The sequence below is a fragment of the Mus musculus genome, chromosome 2 (genome assembly GCF_000001635.26).
Source record: "Mus musculus strain C57BL/6J chromosome 2, GRCm38.p6 C57BL/6J".
NCBI classification, from domain to species: domain Eukaryota; kingdom Metazoa; phylum Chordata; class Mammalia; order Rodentia; family Muridae; genus Mus; species Mus musculus.
The window spans coordinates 20,892,861-20,910,606 of NC_000068.7; the positions used below are offsets into that span (position 1 = coordinate 20,892,861).

Genomic DNA, 17,746 nt, shown 5'->3' on the forward strand with positions numbered 1-17,746 from the left:
AATCTCAGAATCTGAGAATAACAGGTTCCATGAAATGGATGTCAAAGAAAAAGATTCAGAGAAGAGAAAGCGGGTCAGCTGAGTAATAAACACCATGCAAAAATGAAACAAACAAACCCCTTGCCCCCTCAACACACACACACACACACACACACACACACACACACACACACACACACACACTTACTTCTTAAGGTCCACACCAGCAGCAGCAGCAGCATCACCTGGGGCTGTGTTAGAAATATGGACTATAGACTAGCTCCAGACTCTGAGGCTAAACTGAACACTCTTTCTTTTACCTGGCAACTGTATTTCCCTGTGATTTTACGGGACTTCCTTAGGCATGCACGCCAGTTTGCTCATCTGCAATTGGTTAAGGATAGTAATCCTGCCTACCTGACAAAGCTGCTATGAGGATTAATATAAAGGTATTTAATACATATGTTCATTTTAGTATAAATGATATTTACACAGGTCAAGATGGGCCACATTAGAAGACATCAAACTTGTATCCCTGCAGAAAATACTGGCTGGGAAAACATCCATTAAACTTAACTGTCATATTAGAAGAGAGCTGGAGAGCACAGCCCAAAGAGAATAGAGGTGAAGGGGACGAGGGCATAGCGGTCCAACAGTGCTCCAATGGTCCTGCTGTGAACTTGATTCCCATCTCCAAAGAGACCGGTGGCTTAGACTGAAGTATGCATCTCCAGAGAGATGATTTAAATCTATAACTAACTTCTTTGAAGAACGCTTAGTTAAAATCACCTGCAACATTTAGAGTACCTGAAATTTTGAGTATAAAAAAAGTACATAGAGCCAACAGAGCATAACAATCTTTGACCTATGCCAGTTATCAAAAAGACCCTGAAAGAGCTATAGAATATATCACTACAGCCAGAAAAATCCTACAGTTCCAGAATAAAGTAAATGTGGCGACAGACAGACTGAAAAACCTGTCTTGTTACATACACACAAATATGTGTGTACTTGTACACTTATGTTGCATTGCTCCAGAAACACAGTAAACAGAAAAGAGAAAAAAATACCCTAAAACAGTTTTTCATAGAAACAGGAAATGACCATGACAGTCAAGAGATATCCCACTGAACAAGAGAAAAATACTACAAGCTACACATCTGAAAAAAAAAAAAAGGTTGATAATCCTACTATTAAGAAACTACAGAAACTCAGTAGCAAAAAGGATCAACCCAATTAAAAATGGGCAACAGATATAAATAGACACTTCCCAGCAGACATGCAGTGTCAACATAGTGGGAAAAAAAAAAACCCACATTACTAAGTAGCAGAGAAATGTAAATGAAAACCACTGTGAGCTAGAACCTCATCCCAGGAACGGTGACAGGTAGCTGCCATGAGGAAGTGACAAATGCTGGCAAGTCCCAGAAGGGAAGCCTTGTCCACACGGTGGCAGTGCAAAGTGACACACAGCTGTCTCAGGGTTTCTCCTGCAGCCAAGAGCAGATGGGGGAGGGGGATTTCAGCTCACAGTTCTCAGGTCTGCTATGAGGTCATACTCTTATCACTGAGGAAAGCCAGGGCAGGAACTCAAGGCAAGAGCCTGGATCCAGGAACTGAAACAGAGGCCATGGAGGAGTGCTGCTGACCGGCTTCCTCTGCTGCTTTCTTAAACCACTCGGGACCACCTGACCAGGGCTGTTACCATCCACAGTGGCTTAAGATCTCCTACATCAATCATTAATCAAGAAAATGCCAGGCAGAATTGACGCTTTGGAGGAATTTTTTTAATTAACAGTCTCTCTTCCAACAGAATATAATTGACCTGAAGGGAAATGAGGGGAAAATGGGGGGGGGGGTGCTAATTAAGGAAAGTAGGTGTGAGATGAATAGAAAAGGAAGGAGGAGGGTAAAATAACAGTAAGAATATCAGAAAACATCCTAGGAAATCATACTATTATCTACCTAAATTATACACATAGAGTTTAAATGAAATTATCCCATCTGGGCTGATAATGCTCTCCTCAAGAGCCACAAACTACTTAACAAAAATCCTAACGCCAGGAATGAGAAACCGTCTTTTGAATTGTTTGTCAAGGTTGTCCAAAAGGAGCCCCAAAACATCATAGGCTATTGCCGTTGCCCTTGGTTGCCTCCAAGAGGTGGAAGACCCTATTGCTAAGACACTGTGCATTTCAGACACAGGCCCTGAAGATCTTAAGACGGACCTAACCTGAGTGTCTCCTGAGGATTAGCACCTGATACCAAAAGGTATCTCATGGGCTTCCAAATGGGTGAAGCCAGCAACACCTGGGAACCAGAACCACCGGTACAGCACGGTAACCCTAAGAGTATAATAGTGGCATGCATACCTAAGAGTATAATAGTGGCATGCATACCTGAGAGTATAATAGTGGCATGCATACCTGAGAGTATAATAGTGGCATGCATACCTTGGCAGTAACCAACAGCTCTCTATCTGGACTTAAGGCCAACTCAACAGGACAGATCATGCCTGATACTAGAAATCTAGCTAGTAAAGTCATGGGTCTTGGAGAAGAAGCTATAACCACCACTTTACTAAGTAGGCATAACCCTTAACTACATTTTAAATATTTTTCCTTATATTCAGAAAAAAGGTAGTCTTCGTCCTTCACCAAGAAAACTTTTCTTTGCAACAGATGGAGATCATTACAGAAAAGTACAGCTGATGGGGCTCAGTTTCAATGTATATATCTACAAAACAACTCCTACATAGGAGGCTCAGGGATCATTGCCCAAGAAAGGCAGAAAGACTGTAAGAGTCAGAGAACAGAGTCAGTTTGCCATGACATCGTGTCTCCTAGAATGTCAGAAAAGCTGCACCCATGAAGTCTAACTAGTATGAATGCCTAACCATGAGCTGAACAAGGACAACACCAACAGACATGCTCACATGGAATCAGGGAGGAGGACGACTTGTGAGTCTTCAGTCATAGACGAAGAATTATAGGCAACTAAGGAATACTGAGAGTGGGTGAGCCAGTCTTCCTCAGGGAACAGATGCCCAGATGCCCAATTGGCTGTCCAGTGCCAAATGGTCAGGCATTAAAACATACACATACAAATAACACAGAACAGACCAAGCAGACTGCATGTAGAAATATACACATTTTCATTACACACTCTCTCTCTCTCCACACACACACACACACACACACACACACACACACACAAACACACAACCTCAAAACCATAATTACTACTGCCAAAGAAAAAGAAACCATGAATCTGAGAAGGAAGGGATGTGGATATATATGAGAGGTTGAAGAAAAGAAAGATATAATCTCAAAACACAAATTAAAATAAAAATAGTATTTATAAGGTTTAGTTTATAAAAAAATCTAAATTTCTTTTTCTTCACATAGTTTTTAACTATAAGGAACATGTAAGACTGGGAATTTGCAAAAGAGAGCATTGGTTGATTTTTCAAGGGAACGGTGGAGACTGGAGACTGAACCTACTGAAATGTCAACTTCTTTAGATCAATGCAAATAATGAATAGCTGTTATACATATAAAAACAAACTGAGGACAGATCACTGCAAATTATTGGTCAATGAGACTTCGGTCTTACACACTGACCAAAAAAAGAAGAAGAGGACAAGTCCCTCTTCTAGCGTATGTCAAGTAGAAACAACCAGCACAGCGACCATTATAGAAAACAGTACAAAACTTCCTTCTCACAAATTCTAGCACCTCCTTTTGGCTGCTCATCCAGCCAAAGGCAATGACGTCAGTGGACGAAGCCCTGTGCTTCATGTTTACTGTGACACTGACTCTACTCTGCAGCTCAAGCTGCCCAGGAATGCACCCACAGGCTGACTTCAAACTTACAGCAACCCTCCTCTCTCAGAAGTTCAAAAGCTGGGATTACAGGCATGAGTTACCACATTCAGCTATAAAAGCTACTTTAAGACCCTAACAGAGACATAGTACCTAATGTTAAAAATATTTGTGTGGCAGAGTGTTGGCAGAGCATGCCTTTAAACCCAGCACATGGAGGCAGGAGAAGCAGGAGAAGCAGGAGAGGCAGGAAGCAAAGGCAGGTAGCTCTCTTGTGAGTTTGAGGCCAGCCTGGTCTACATAGTTCAAGGACAGTGGGACTGCACAGAGAAACCTTGTCTTGAAAACAAAAACAAAAACAAACAAAAAGCATGCATTTTGTAATCAAACATTAAAATACTATAGCTGATTGTTAGCCTGTGTTTTTTCTTTTTTCTTTTCTTTTGTGGTATGAGGAAAATCAACAGAGAGATGGGGAAAAGTAAATTATTAAGTCAAGCTGTTCTCCATAGTCTATTCAAGATGAGTGTGATGGTTTGTATAACGCCTGACCCAGGGAGTGGCACTATTAGGAGGAATGGCCTTATTGGAGAAAGTGTGTCACTGTGGGGGTAAGCTTTGAGACCCTCCTCTTAGTCACATAGGAGCCAGTCTTCTCTTTGCCTTCTAAACAAGATATAGAGCTCTCAGCTCCTCTAGCGCCATCCCTGCCTGGATGCTGCCATGCTTCACGCCATGATGATAATGGATTGAACCTCAGATTCTGTAAGCCAGCCCCAATTAAATGCTGTCTTTACAAGAGTTACCTGGGTCCTGGTGTCTCTTCACAGCAGTAAAACCCAAACTAAGAAGACAATATACTCATTTTCAAAATGCTAGTTAATACATTCAAGTTTTACCTCCCAATCTGCAGATCTGACAACTTTAGGAATCCTAATCTCAAATTATAATAATCTCTGAATGGGATCCAGATGAAGACCTGTCACATTTCAATCACAATTTCATATAGTAGAAGCAAGCATATACTCTCTTTTTTTTTTTTTTTTAAGACTTATTTATTATTATATGTAAGTACACTGTAGCTGTCGTCAGACACACCAGAAGAGGGAGTCAGATCTTGTTACGGATGGTTGCACACCAGAAGAGGGAGTCAGATCTTGTTACGGATGGTTGTGAGCCACCATGTGGTTGCTGGGATTTGAACTCTGGACCTTTGGAAGAGCAGTCGGGTGCTCTTACCCACTGAGCCATCTCACCAGCCCCGCATATACTCTCTTAATGCAACCTGACCTTCAAGCAATGGAGTAAAATAAACCAGTTTAAAACTGTAAAAAGTAAACTATGTTTGAAATTACTCATGTTAAACTTTTTCAGATAAAAGACATTTAATTATAAAAACTTTTTTTGTCATGGGAGTGTTTCATACATTCAGAACCAGAGATGCTAACAGCACAAAGCCCCAGGAGACTAGGGAACCAAGAAAATCACATTTCATATAAGCCCACTCGCACCCATATAAAGCTTTTAAAGTTAAATCCCAGATGCCAGTTCATTCATAAACCCTATAGATATTTGGGCAGGCATAGCTGAAAGATAAGAACTTTAGTATTAACCTGCTGGCAAAACCAAAATGCTGCACTGGGTGTCTACAATGGAGTACTCTGCACAATGGAGTTTCGTTCACATAGAAGCTGAGCACAAGGCAATCTTTTACCTTAAGTATCCACTTAACACTAAGAACTGACAAAGCTCCCAAAGCCGTGAGACAAATTCAGAAAGGGCTCACACGTGAAAATCACAAGACACCCCCAGGTTAAGTTTATAAACAAGATACCTGTGGGTGTGCTTGCTTATATACTCAAATCCTGTGAGTTTACTGGGCATCTACTCGTTTACAAATTAAAATTATCTGAGTTTATAGTCAATCTTCTTAGCTATATACTTAATATACTTATACACTTAGCTACATACTCAAATCCCGTAAGTTTACAGTGGACTTGCTCAGTTATACATTAAAATCCTGTGAGTTTATAGAAAATACGCTGCGCAGAAATCTCAAGTGCACAGAATGGATGTAACGGATGCTCAGTAAGTAACTGCTATCTACTTCAAAACCTCAGCCTGGACAATGCTAACAGTAAACAGCCTGAAGCTGTCTGGCCTTCCCAGTACAGGGACAGGGTAGGCAACAGAAGAGCCAGCGTACCTCCACTAGGGGTCAGACATGAATCAGTTTTAGAGCTATAGCTGGGCAGAAACACTGTGGGAGCCTGTTATCCAACAAATACTTCCCCCTAGTTCTCTCTGAATGAACAGTCCGTAACCGCCTTTCAGAGCACTTGGAGTTCAGTAATGTTAGTCTTTTCCCTTGTTTCAGGAGCTTCATAAATGATGTCTATGTCTAGAGTCAGAGCCCTGTTGTTTCTGCTTTGCGAGGTTGTAAATTTCTCTGACAACCCAGACAAATTTGTTAATCATAAGCAACAACTTCCCATCTCTGGATTTATACACTGTTCAACCCCTGAACTAATAAGCTTATCAAGGCTGTCCTCTGTGTGCTCTCTGTTTCTTCTGTACATTTATTAGAAACATATACACCCACAAATTTACACATAAAACACGGGAAGATGGAAATATAAGATGATGTTTTAAGCATAGAAACTATTTTGAATTTGAAAAAAAAAAATCCTTGCCCTACAGCCCTATGTTTCACCTGAGAGTGGGAAAATGGTGAAGCGGTTAGTGTGAGATGACTGTGGACACCGCCACACAGTGAGAAGGAAAGGGGCGCAGAAGGCACGTTTCATTAACCGGCCGGCCGAGGAAGTGCACTATATCACATGACATTTTCAACACTCTGAAGGAAGTGAGGCTAGAGGCAGCACGCTTCCTTCCACGCAATCAGCCTAGTGTGTCTGGCTCATGGTGCAGACTGCACAGATGTTTGCTAAATGAATGAACAAACAAAAAATGTATTTCTTAATTCTTAACTGTCCTCACACTTAGCTTTGAATATTTCTGCTCTGTTTTTATGTCAAAGATGAGAAGTTATCTGTTGAACATTGAAAGCAGGGGGCTGCAATTCCCACAATAAACACTGATTAAGTTAGGAGTCACATACTTTCTATGTAGGCTATGGAAAGCAATGAGGAACAAGATCCGGGCTCTCCAGCAGGAGAGCTATGAACTATGCCTGGGCAGGGCGAAGCCAGAGGAAACTCTGGTGGAGGTCCGTAGCGGTCCTGACGTGCAAATCGGTCGTCCGACCTGGGTATAGGGGCGAAAGACTAATCGAACCATCTAGTAGCTGGTTCCCTCCGAAGTTTCCCTCAGGATAGCTGGCGCTCTCGCTCTTTTCCCGACGTACGCAGTTTTATCCGGTAAAGCGAATGATTAGAGGTCTTGGGGCCGAAACGATCTCAACCTATTCTCAAACTTTAAATGGGTAAGAAGCCCGGCTCGCTGGCGTGGAGCCGGGCGTGGAATGCGAGTGCCTAGTGGGCCACTTTTGGTAAGCAGAACTGGCGCTGCGGGATGAACCGAACGCATATGTTATTCTTCACCCACACCTCCACTGCACAGGGAGGACGGCACCTGGGCACTGCCTTTTCTGCCGCCCTTCCAGGGAAAGTTAATAGAGATAGCCAGCAGCACACTCGCTCTGGCACATGCTACAGCCTCAGCCACACAGCGGGCACCGTCTCCTACAAGGACAACATCCAGTGTGATACCTGGCCTGCCCTGCCTCCGCCCTTTCAATCCTTAAACATCTGAAGTTTCCTTTTATGAACAAAAACTGAGTTGGGAGGGTGGAGACACATCTTAGGAGTAAAGTGTGGAAGTTGAGGAGTTTTAACAAGCATGGGTGGTGCTTCACACAATGAACTGTCTGTCCCTAATGAACATTTAAACGTGAGGACTATCTCTCCCTCAGGAGGCAAGCCTGTTGCTTTCCTCCAAAGACCAGACACAGGAGGAGGTGAACACTGGTTCTGTGACCCTGGTTGTAAGTTATGCAGCAGCTAGGAAAAGCCAGCTTAAAACCACCTAATTACAGTACTGTCTGGGGCAATACTACTAAGAAAAAGCCAGAGAAGAGAGCCATGTTTTAGAGGCGGCTCAAACCCTAGTGTGAATCTCTCTCTAGTTCTCTTACAGTTACTTATCTCTGCCAAAGACTTCCGATTAATTCTCTCTGAAGCTATCTTTCACATTAAAATATTTCATAATAAAGTGTTTAGAACCCTTACAGAGATTTTGAAATCACATCTAGTTTCTTGACTGCCAGGTTAAACTTCATGTATTATGTTTTTCAAGTCTTAAAGTCTTCACCTTAAAAGTGAGTTTCTGACAGCCTCTTTAATCCAGCTCAATTCCTTTCATTATAGATTACCATTCATTATTTTTAAGTAGTATCAAGATTCTCTTTTAAACTTTTCACCTACTGGTTTATTTTATAGAATATGTCTACATTTCTATGTAAGTCCAAGATTGCCCTATTTTTGTTATTTTCTTAAAGACTTTCTTAGTTATTTGAAATATGGTTTCTAAATCACTAGGTACCACTAACCCTGAGTTACCCGGGCTATGGGGAGGGAGAAGGAAGACACAGAGCAGTCACTTAGGAACAGGCCATGGTGGCCATGACAAAAGGTGTCAGCATCCTCCCCTTACCCAACAGGCACTGTGCATACAAGCTCCTACTATGTACCCGGTACCTACTTAATGAAAAACTCAGTCACAGGACGCATTTTCTGTCCTTCATCATCTTTTCTCTGAGAAGAATTCATAGAAATCGTTTCAAAAACATAATGATAAGTAAATGGGGTGGATTTGTAGTTAGCACTTGACTTGGGAGGCTGAGACAGGAGTCACTTGAGCCCAGGAGTCCAAAAGCAGCCAAGTCAACATAAGGAAATCCTGATTCTACAAAAAGAGAGGAGGAGGATGCGGAAGGGGCAAGCACAGAGGGAGCTACGAGGGAAAGTCCATACTCAACAACTCGATATTTTACTTTGCATAATCTAATAACCAATTTTTGCTTCTTGTTTCCTTATTTCCCAGTATCAAACTTGTGTTAGTGCCTTAGTTTCTCGGAACAGGTTAATCAAGAGGCAGGAATTCTCACCTAACTTACCACAGACAGGAACAATCAACAGGCTGTTCTGGGGAGCAAGGATTTCCACAGTGTTATTAATGAACATATCTTCAATCTTTTACTAGCTATGAAACCTACAAAATAACCCTTCAAAAATTGAAACTGCCTACCACTTTTCCATCAGCTTCTTTATTTCAAACAAAAATATGAAAATCTAGACATTTTTAAGAAATGAAAATACTGAATTGCAGTATTTACACAGACTGTGGTAAAGTTTGAGGAGCAAAGGCTCTCCAGTCTCAAGAAGTTCCACTCACCCAACACCAGAGCCCTCAGCTACACTCACTGTCAGGAAATGGCTGAGCACTGAAGGTGCAGAGAAAACCTTACAGCGCATGGGTGTGACAGCGTGCACGTGTGCCTGTGCTTACCTTCAGCAAAGGTATAACCAACTTATGTACGAGTCACAGCAGAAGCCAAGTAAGAAGAGAGTTGTATCTCCAAGATTAGTAGAGAATGGACAAAGCAAAAATGGGGGCAAAACAAAGGCATTTCATTAAATCAAAACTGATTCCAACACAGCACAGCAATCATAGACAGGCAGCAGAAAGAGAAGGAGCATTTCCAAACTAACTACTAAAAGAATGAATATACATTACTTAACTTACCAAACAGAATGCATGAAGAGAAAATAAACAAACAAACAAACAAACAAACTTTTAAGAATCCCTGAATCAACAGACTCTTACAACAAAGATTAAACAAAGGGTGGGAGAGAGGGCTTGGTGGTTTAAGAGCACTGGCTGTCCTCTTAGAGGACAGAGGTTCAATTCCCAGCACCTAAAAAGCAGCCCACAACCATCTGTAACTCTAGTTCTAGGGCAGTGGTTCGCAACCTGTACATCTAGACCCCTTTGAGTGTCTAAAGACCCTTTTACAGGGGTTGCATATCAGCTATCCTGAACATCAGATATTTATATTATGATTCATAACAGTAGCAAGATTATAGTTATGAAGTGGTAACAATAATAATTTTATGGTTGGGGTCACCACAGCATGAGAAACTGTAGTAATGGATCACAGCATCAGGAAGGCTGAGGACCACTGTTCTAATGCCCTATTCTGGCCACCGAGGGTGAAAGTGACTAACAGACATATATGCAGGCAAAACACTCATACACATAATACAAATGAAAATAAATTTAAAGAAGATTCAACAACAAAAAAAATCAAATTTTTCATTATCTATAAATAAGCAAAAGTTTCTAAATACATAAAGTAAAAGTCGGCTTCAGAGTCAACTCCTGCTCTCAGGAAAGCTAGACAAGGTAAAGAGCCTACCAGTCTCCAAAGGCTAGGAAGGAAAGCAAGGTGTTCCGGGCTGGCGAGCATCACAGAGGCACTGTGCCAGACATCCCTCTGAGAACCTTCTGCAGTAGCCAGCCATCAGCCCACTGCCATGTCCCCATTAAGTAGGCATGTCCCCACTGTTGTCCAAAGTGGTGTTCATCAAGAAGACTGCTCCCTGAACTCCTCCACTGCTTTACGGCCCAGCTGAGTCTTCCTTGGATCCAGACTGAAGGGTGAGGCTTTTACTGACAAATCTTTCCTTCACGTTTTCCCTTAGGACCAGATTGTATCACTGCCCTTTCCCAGTCCTCCTCAGTTCTTATCCACTGCGATCATTCTCTGCTAACTCTCGGCATGAGTCACCCATTCCCCTCGCTTAGCTGCTGCCACTCCGTGTCTGCGGATGACAACACACAGTCACTGAGCTGAGAAGTGAAAATCTTCAAATAGAAGACCGAGCCAAGAGGCTGATGAGCACAACAATGCAAACAAGCTTGGTTTGGTCACAACATTGGTTACATCTAAAAATCTAATCAATATATATTCACTATATCAAAAGATGAAGAAAAACCTAAGGGGTATTCCAATAGATGCTGACCAATTAATCTGAGACACACACTACAAGATTCAACATGGCAAGGATGCTTTTGTTTTGTGTTAGGGTTTCTGTCTCTATGTGTGCCTGGGTGTCCTGGAACTCACTCTGTGACCCATTAAGGAACTCGAGCATGGCAAAAAGGCTGTGGCAGGCCTGGTCCTTCTAACCAATTCCCTTTTCCTTACTAAAAATCACTAGATTACATTCCTGAAGCTAGCCCCCAAGGTCTATTTCCTTATTCGGCCACTTTCTCCTCCCAAGGCTGACTACCAAGGTCCAGCTAACAAAGTCCAGCAATCAAAAGCCCCCTTTGGCTTCCCTAGTTAACATGCCCAATTAAACACCTCATCCTAACACAGGGTTTCCCCTCTTACCTTTATAAACAGCCATTTTGCTATGTGCCACACGTGTCTCCTCTCTATCCAGAGGCAGTCCTTTGTCATCTGGACAAATCTCTCTCCCCGTCTCCCTCGTTCCCTGCTTTCTCTCTTATTCCCTGTGCTCAGTTCCTATAGGGCCAATAAATCTCCTGAGAAAGTGGTACTGGAAATCCTGAATAGATACTGATCTCGTACAGTCTAGGCTAGCCTCAAATTCAGACACACCTGTCTCTGCCTCAGCCTCCTGAAGGCAAGTGTTTTTCAACATTTAAATTTTGTAACGCATACACAAGAAAATTTCTAACAACTGAAAACCCAATTCTAAAGCTTTTATGATAGTACATAATGAACAAAATTTGTCAGAATTTTTTTTCCTTTTCTTTTTGTGGGTTTAATCTGGAACGTCATGCACGCAGATTCGTGACAAAGCACTGTTAGATCTCAGTCAAGCAAATGAAGGATGCACTATAGATAGAATCATTTATCAAGCCACAGCAAACAGAAGCAGTGTTGGCTCAATGCAAATAAAATGACCAATGGGCTGGGCATGGTGTTGGGCTTTAATCCCAGCACAAGGGAGGCAGAGGCAGGCTGAACTCTGGAGGCCAGCCCGGTCTACATAGTAGGTTCCAGGACAATCAGGGCTACACAGAGAAATCCTGTCTGAAAAAGCAAACAACACAAACGACCAATGGAACAGAACAACACATATGATGAGCACCTGTAAGGAACTAGCAGTCAATATTTAGGGCTCTTAAGTACCTACAGTATCTGGTGTGTTCTTTCTCTTTCTCTTTTTAAACAAACCTGTAAAAATATAAAATTATTCTTGGTTTGGAAAGTATTACATAGCTTCCACGGGGCCAACTCCAGGCCAGAGCATAGTTATGGACCAACTCAAGACACTCAAGACGGACACCATAAGTGAGCTGGTTTCTGCTACACAGTAACTGGAAAGGCACAGACTTTACACTAAGACCCATGAAAATCAAAATAAATATCACAAGAAAAATACTCGTCTTGGTCTCAAACCGCAGGCCCAAATAATGATAGGCAAACTGTAGCTTTGGCTGTGACTGATAAATCAAAAGAGCATCTTAATATCCACAGTGCAGCACCTTCATGGACAAAGAACACAGCAAAATGCTTAAGAGAGAGTTCAAAGTATTAAAAACAAAGTATCACTCACTCAGACTGCAGTGAAATAAGAACCTTAACAGAGGTCGTAAGGATTGGAAAGGCAAGGTCAGTGGGCACCGACTATACTTCTGTAGCCACCAAATTTTCCATTTGGAATACTCAAAGAATGCCTACAAGTATACAATTAAAATGGATGCACAATCAACTCTGTCTCATGGAAAATATAAATTAAAACTATAATCCAAACCACTGCCCACGCCAACTACAGCGACCAAAATTTGAAAACAGGTTAACACGAAGCAGGGCGACGCTGCAGAGCAACTGGATGCTTGTGCTGCTCGTGTGCAAGCTGGTCCAACTGCACTGGGAACAGCAGTACCCTGTGCATGTGATGACTCAGCAGCGACACTCCTACAGAAGCATGCCTTTGGATTCAAAGCAGGTAAAAGAAGGTCCATAGCTGTGTTGTCCCAAACAGTCCAACACCACTATCTATAAACAGTGGAGTGAACTAATCACACATGTTCTTCACGGCATCTATTGAAATTAACTGTAACTTACAACTAAGATAAAATACTTTAAGTGCAAGGTTCAATTAGCTTAACAAATGTATTTTCCTAGATAAACATCAACATCACCTGAATAGAGCGTTCCCTCGGGCTGAGGACACTGTTCCATCTATGGGACTTGCCAAATGCAAAACCATGGTTTCCACAAGCAGCACTGAAAACAGTCTCTGTTTTCTTCCCAGTCAATTCAAACTGTCTTCCTACAAGTCTGCATTAATAAATCAGATGTATGTACTCTTTTACACTCATATTTTTAAAAACTCACTAAAATGTCTTTAACAAAGGCATGGGTAATAAAAAGTAGATAAACTCAAAACTACCCAAAATCATTTGTTCACCAGCTACACCCTCGGGTGACTGAAGTACATGACCAGGAAGAGAACTAAATTTTCTTGTTTTAACCCCTCCTGCAAAAAAAGGGGGAAAAACAAGAAAAATCTCAAACATGAAAAGAGCCTACAAAATTAGAAAAAGGAACTGGAAACCATGCCCTGAGAGTGTAAAATCCACACATAAAGAACTACTACTACCAAAGCACAAAACAAACCTCATTTAAAAAATAGGCAGCAAGGACAGAGAAATGGCTCAGTGGTTTACGAGCACTGGCTGCTCCTCCAAAGGACATGGGTTTGTTTCCAAGTACCTACATGGAGGCTCACAGCCATCTGTAACTGCAGTTCCACCCTGTTCTGACTTCCTCAAATACCAGACACAACCATGGTGTACAGACTTAATGCAGGCGAAACACCCATCTATATACAATAACGAAAGAATAATTTTAAAATAAATTAAAAAATGAACATGTACAGCAACAGTTATTTCTCCAAATAAGTTATGCAAGTGGCCAATAAGAACACTAAAGGATGTTCCCGGTGTGGTGGCGCACGCCTTTAATCCCAGCACTCGGGAGGCAGAGGCAGGTGGATTTCTGAGTTCGAGCCCAGCCTGGTCTACAAAGTGACCAGGACAGCCAGGGCTATATAGAGAAACCTTGTCTCGAAAAAAACCAAACCAAACCAAACCAAACCAAACCAAACCAAACCATGTCTAGAAGGATTAATCCCTTAAAGAAATGCACATCAAAACCACAATAAGATGCCACTTTGCACCCATTCAGTTGGCTCTAATACAAAAACAGAGAGTAATACTTGTTGGAGAGAATACGGAGACAGGAAGGCCCTCAGTCATTGCACTGCAAAAAACAGTATGGCCCAGCACTGGGTCTTCATCCCAAACAACTGAAACAGGACTCAAATACACACACACACACACACACACACACACACACACACACACACACACACACACACGTTCATAGAGTCCCAACCATAACAGCCATAAGGAAGAAACAGTCCAAATGTCCATTAATAAGTAAATGGATAAGCAAACAGTGGTGTGTGTGTGTGTGTGTGTGTGTGTGTGTGTGTGTAGATACACACATGAAATACTCCAGCCATAAAAAGTTAAGTGCTAATGCATAATACACAGACTTTCCTTATTATCTCATAAAAGTGACAAAAGCAATTCAGGTTACAAAAATATAACCAAATGAAAAGCAAATTTAGACACTAAGGCAGTAAATATTCCTTGCTCTTCAGCAGAGGCTCAGCAAACCAAAGCCAGTCACATGCGAGACTGCGGGTGAGGAAAGTAAAGAATGTGTGAATGCTGCTCTGCAGAAGCCAAAGCGGCACCTGATGCTGAGGGAGCCACCCATTAATAGAGTACAAATTCAAGAGAGCATGGCCCAAGCTTTCAAACTTTCAAGAGTGGATTCCATGAGTTAAGCTCTGAGAGGCCATAGCTACCTCTTGCCAATTACTTAAAGGACATCACCTGAATCCCTAGAGAGCTGTGCAGAGGAGTAAGGACCCCAGAAGAGCACTGTTACCACCAATCGTGGCCATCCACCTCTACTTCTTAAAATATGCTTGAGACTAAGACACCCATGGTTGTTCCACTAAGCAGCACCAAAAAATAACAGAAAATATGCAACTAATTAATCTGGTTAAACTAAAAACAACCTAGTTAAATACACATCTTATAGGACTTAGCTAAGGGCTCCACAGAGCTAAGTCAGAAAAGCTGCATTTGAAAAGCAATGTAAATATGCCCCTGACTCTCTACCGCCAAGTATCTGGCTATTACTGACTTGCCTAGAAAAAATACTTGCAATACAATTTCAGGCCAATATTTTAGTTACATTATTCTGGAAAAAATGTGATTTTCAAAAATGAATGGAAATAGATCAAAAATCGACTCCATTTTCTCAGCTTTGTAAACTTTTTTTTTAATCACTAAACATGCATTTCACTGAAGCACACTCATTCTCCTAACACAGTGACTAAGATACATCTACACTGAATGAGTAACTGGTCCAATTAACTACTTCCTGGATGATTTAGAAGCACCATGAGAGAGGAGGCAGAAAGAAAGCATGAAGGTTGGACCTTATATAGAAAGGTAAGCTCATGAACGTGAGTCTCACCACGATTTCCCAGACAAACAGCAGCCCTAAGTCCAAGCGCTTTGGCTGTGGAGGCTCACACTACCGTGCTGTTGCCAAGTCACACTGGTGCAGCTAGTGTCAAAGACCCCTTCCTTTGCATCTGGCCTGTCCTGGGTCTCACCACTGTTAGAACACTCTAGTAAGAGCTATAGAGGCATGAAGTCAGAGATAACAGAATCACAAAGATCACTACTGAGACAGTTGACACAACTACCAGGTTCCCCTTGCCACATGCTAGAAAACTAGAAACTCAATGGAGCTAACATTGGGAGGGGAACTACAGCAGCAGCCAGCTGTGTACTCGTGATTGTGAGTGTTTACTCCAGAAGTTTAAAGGGTGTCAATATGGTATCAACTGTCCAAAACAGCTGCTCTCTCCAAAATATTCTGCCTTTATGGTCTTTTCTTATATTGCATCACTGTAATAAAAAAATGTAAAATAATTTCCTAAAATACAAAAATAAAAATATAAAAGCTGGGGAAGTTTATTATTAGAAAATTTCATGCCAAAAGAGATTTTACTAAATTGGCACAAGAAGCACTATCAGTCAGAGCCTTTAATTGATTTACAGAATGCTGTTGTTACATGCTACTGAATTAAAATAGTAAATAAACCACAAGATGTCTCTGATGAGGGTGCGCTTGAAAAACTCATCTATAAATAGTTATTCAGGAGCAGGGAGTTTTTTGATACAAAATATGATCCAATAAACAACTAGTTTAGCTAAAATAATATTACTATGCTTAGGCTAAAGGGGCTTTGTGGAGCAGCCTGTGACCACACTTGGGATGAAACATACAAGCTCAGGCAGGCAGGGCACTGGGAACTCCTCAAGCCCAGGGGACTTTCAGGTCTATAGCAAAACAGCTACTCAGAATGTCGCAGTGAGTAAAGCTTGCTTCTAGGAAGTATTTAAGACTTCCTCACCTTTATCTTTAGGTGCTCACAAATGTGAGACAAACTTCTTTGATCCTACCTTTCTCCCTGCACGCTCCTCAAGGTCAGTTGCAAAACACTCTAGAGATTTACCTTGGCCTTGGTCCTCAATGCTAGAACATCATTTTAAAGGCAGAAAGACTTTTGAAACAAAATTGAAGAAATGAGGAAGAATACTTAAAAGTAAGTCAACAGGCATAAGTTTAAAAACAAAACTATGAACTTGGAGAGTACTGGACATAACTGATTTGAACGTCCAGCTCTTCACTCAGTAGTCATGTGACCTGAGTGAGTTATTTTAGCTGTTTTTATCTACAAAAGAGGGCTATTACCTCATCCTTGGGGTGAACAGAGCCCGACACACGCGCTCGTGTCTGGTCTGGATTAATGTCAAGTGCATGCTCGTGCTGAATCCCCCTCCTCCCCAGCCTCATGTGTGTCCCCTGTGGAACAGATCAACTTCTGCAGGTGCTCTCAGACCTTCCCATGGTCCTCTAAGAGACAAAAGGTCCATGCTGTGGGCACTTTCTAAGTTACTCGAATACACAGGACATTCAGGGCCTCTTGCCTACCTGTGAAATACTAGCAGCATCACTGTAGTTAACAAACTTGGCCAGAGGCACTCACTCCAGTGTGCCTGAGGCACAGTTGGAGAAACCCTTTAAGGAATGATCCTGGGGATGTACATTCACTGAAAAAAAAATAGCCTTTTGGAGCAACACTGTTAAAGCTACTGTTGACTGCATTCTCTTTGTTTTCTAGGACAGAGACATATAAAGACAAACTGATCTCGGCATTCAGCGACAACCAGATGGCATTTTTTTACAGATGGGGTATAGCCCTAACTATTCCTATCCTTACTTGATTCTCTGGCTACTGGAAAGCTCAAAAGCAAAATTCAGCTTGTTGTGACAATGGGGTGAGAGCCGCAGCACAAACATTTACACTTTATCTTTTGGCAGTCCAATTAATATTTTTACCCTAAACATTTACCCCCAAACACAAGAATTTTATGTTTTGATCATATTCCCCCTCCTCAGACTCTTCCCAAAACCACTCCCCCATTCCTACCCATCTAACTTCAGATCTTTTTAATTCATTACTATATAACTCATTACTATTCCTCTCCAAGTTTCTTTCTCTAAAACCTGGACCCTCAAAGAGTTTAAATTTATTCTTCTCATTCAAAGCATATAACTCCATCCAATCAGTTCAACAAGCTATGGTGGCTGCATAACCATCCACATGGAGCTCTACTTGTTAGGCATGCATTCTTCCCTGTGATAGGCATGGATGGCATCCTTGCTGTGTGCACTCAGCATCTGCCTTGGGAATGATGAGAAGATGACAGAGAACTCAGAT

General features: G+C 41.7%; 1 protein-coding gene across 18 annotated transcripts in view; it reads right to left on the reverse strand.

Annotated features, from left to right (window-relative positions):
• Arhgap21 (Rho GTPase activating protein 21) overlaps positions 1-17,746 on the reverse strand; it is a 120,773-nt gene that overhangs the window by 44,942 nt on the left and 58,085 nt on the right. The gene's annotated exons all lie outside the window — the stretch shown is intronic.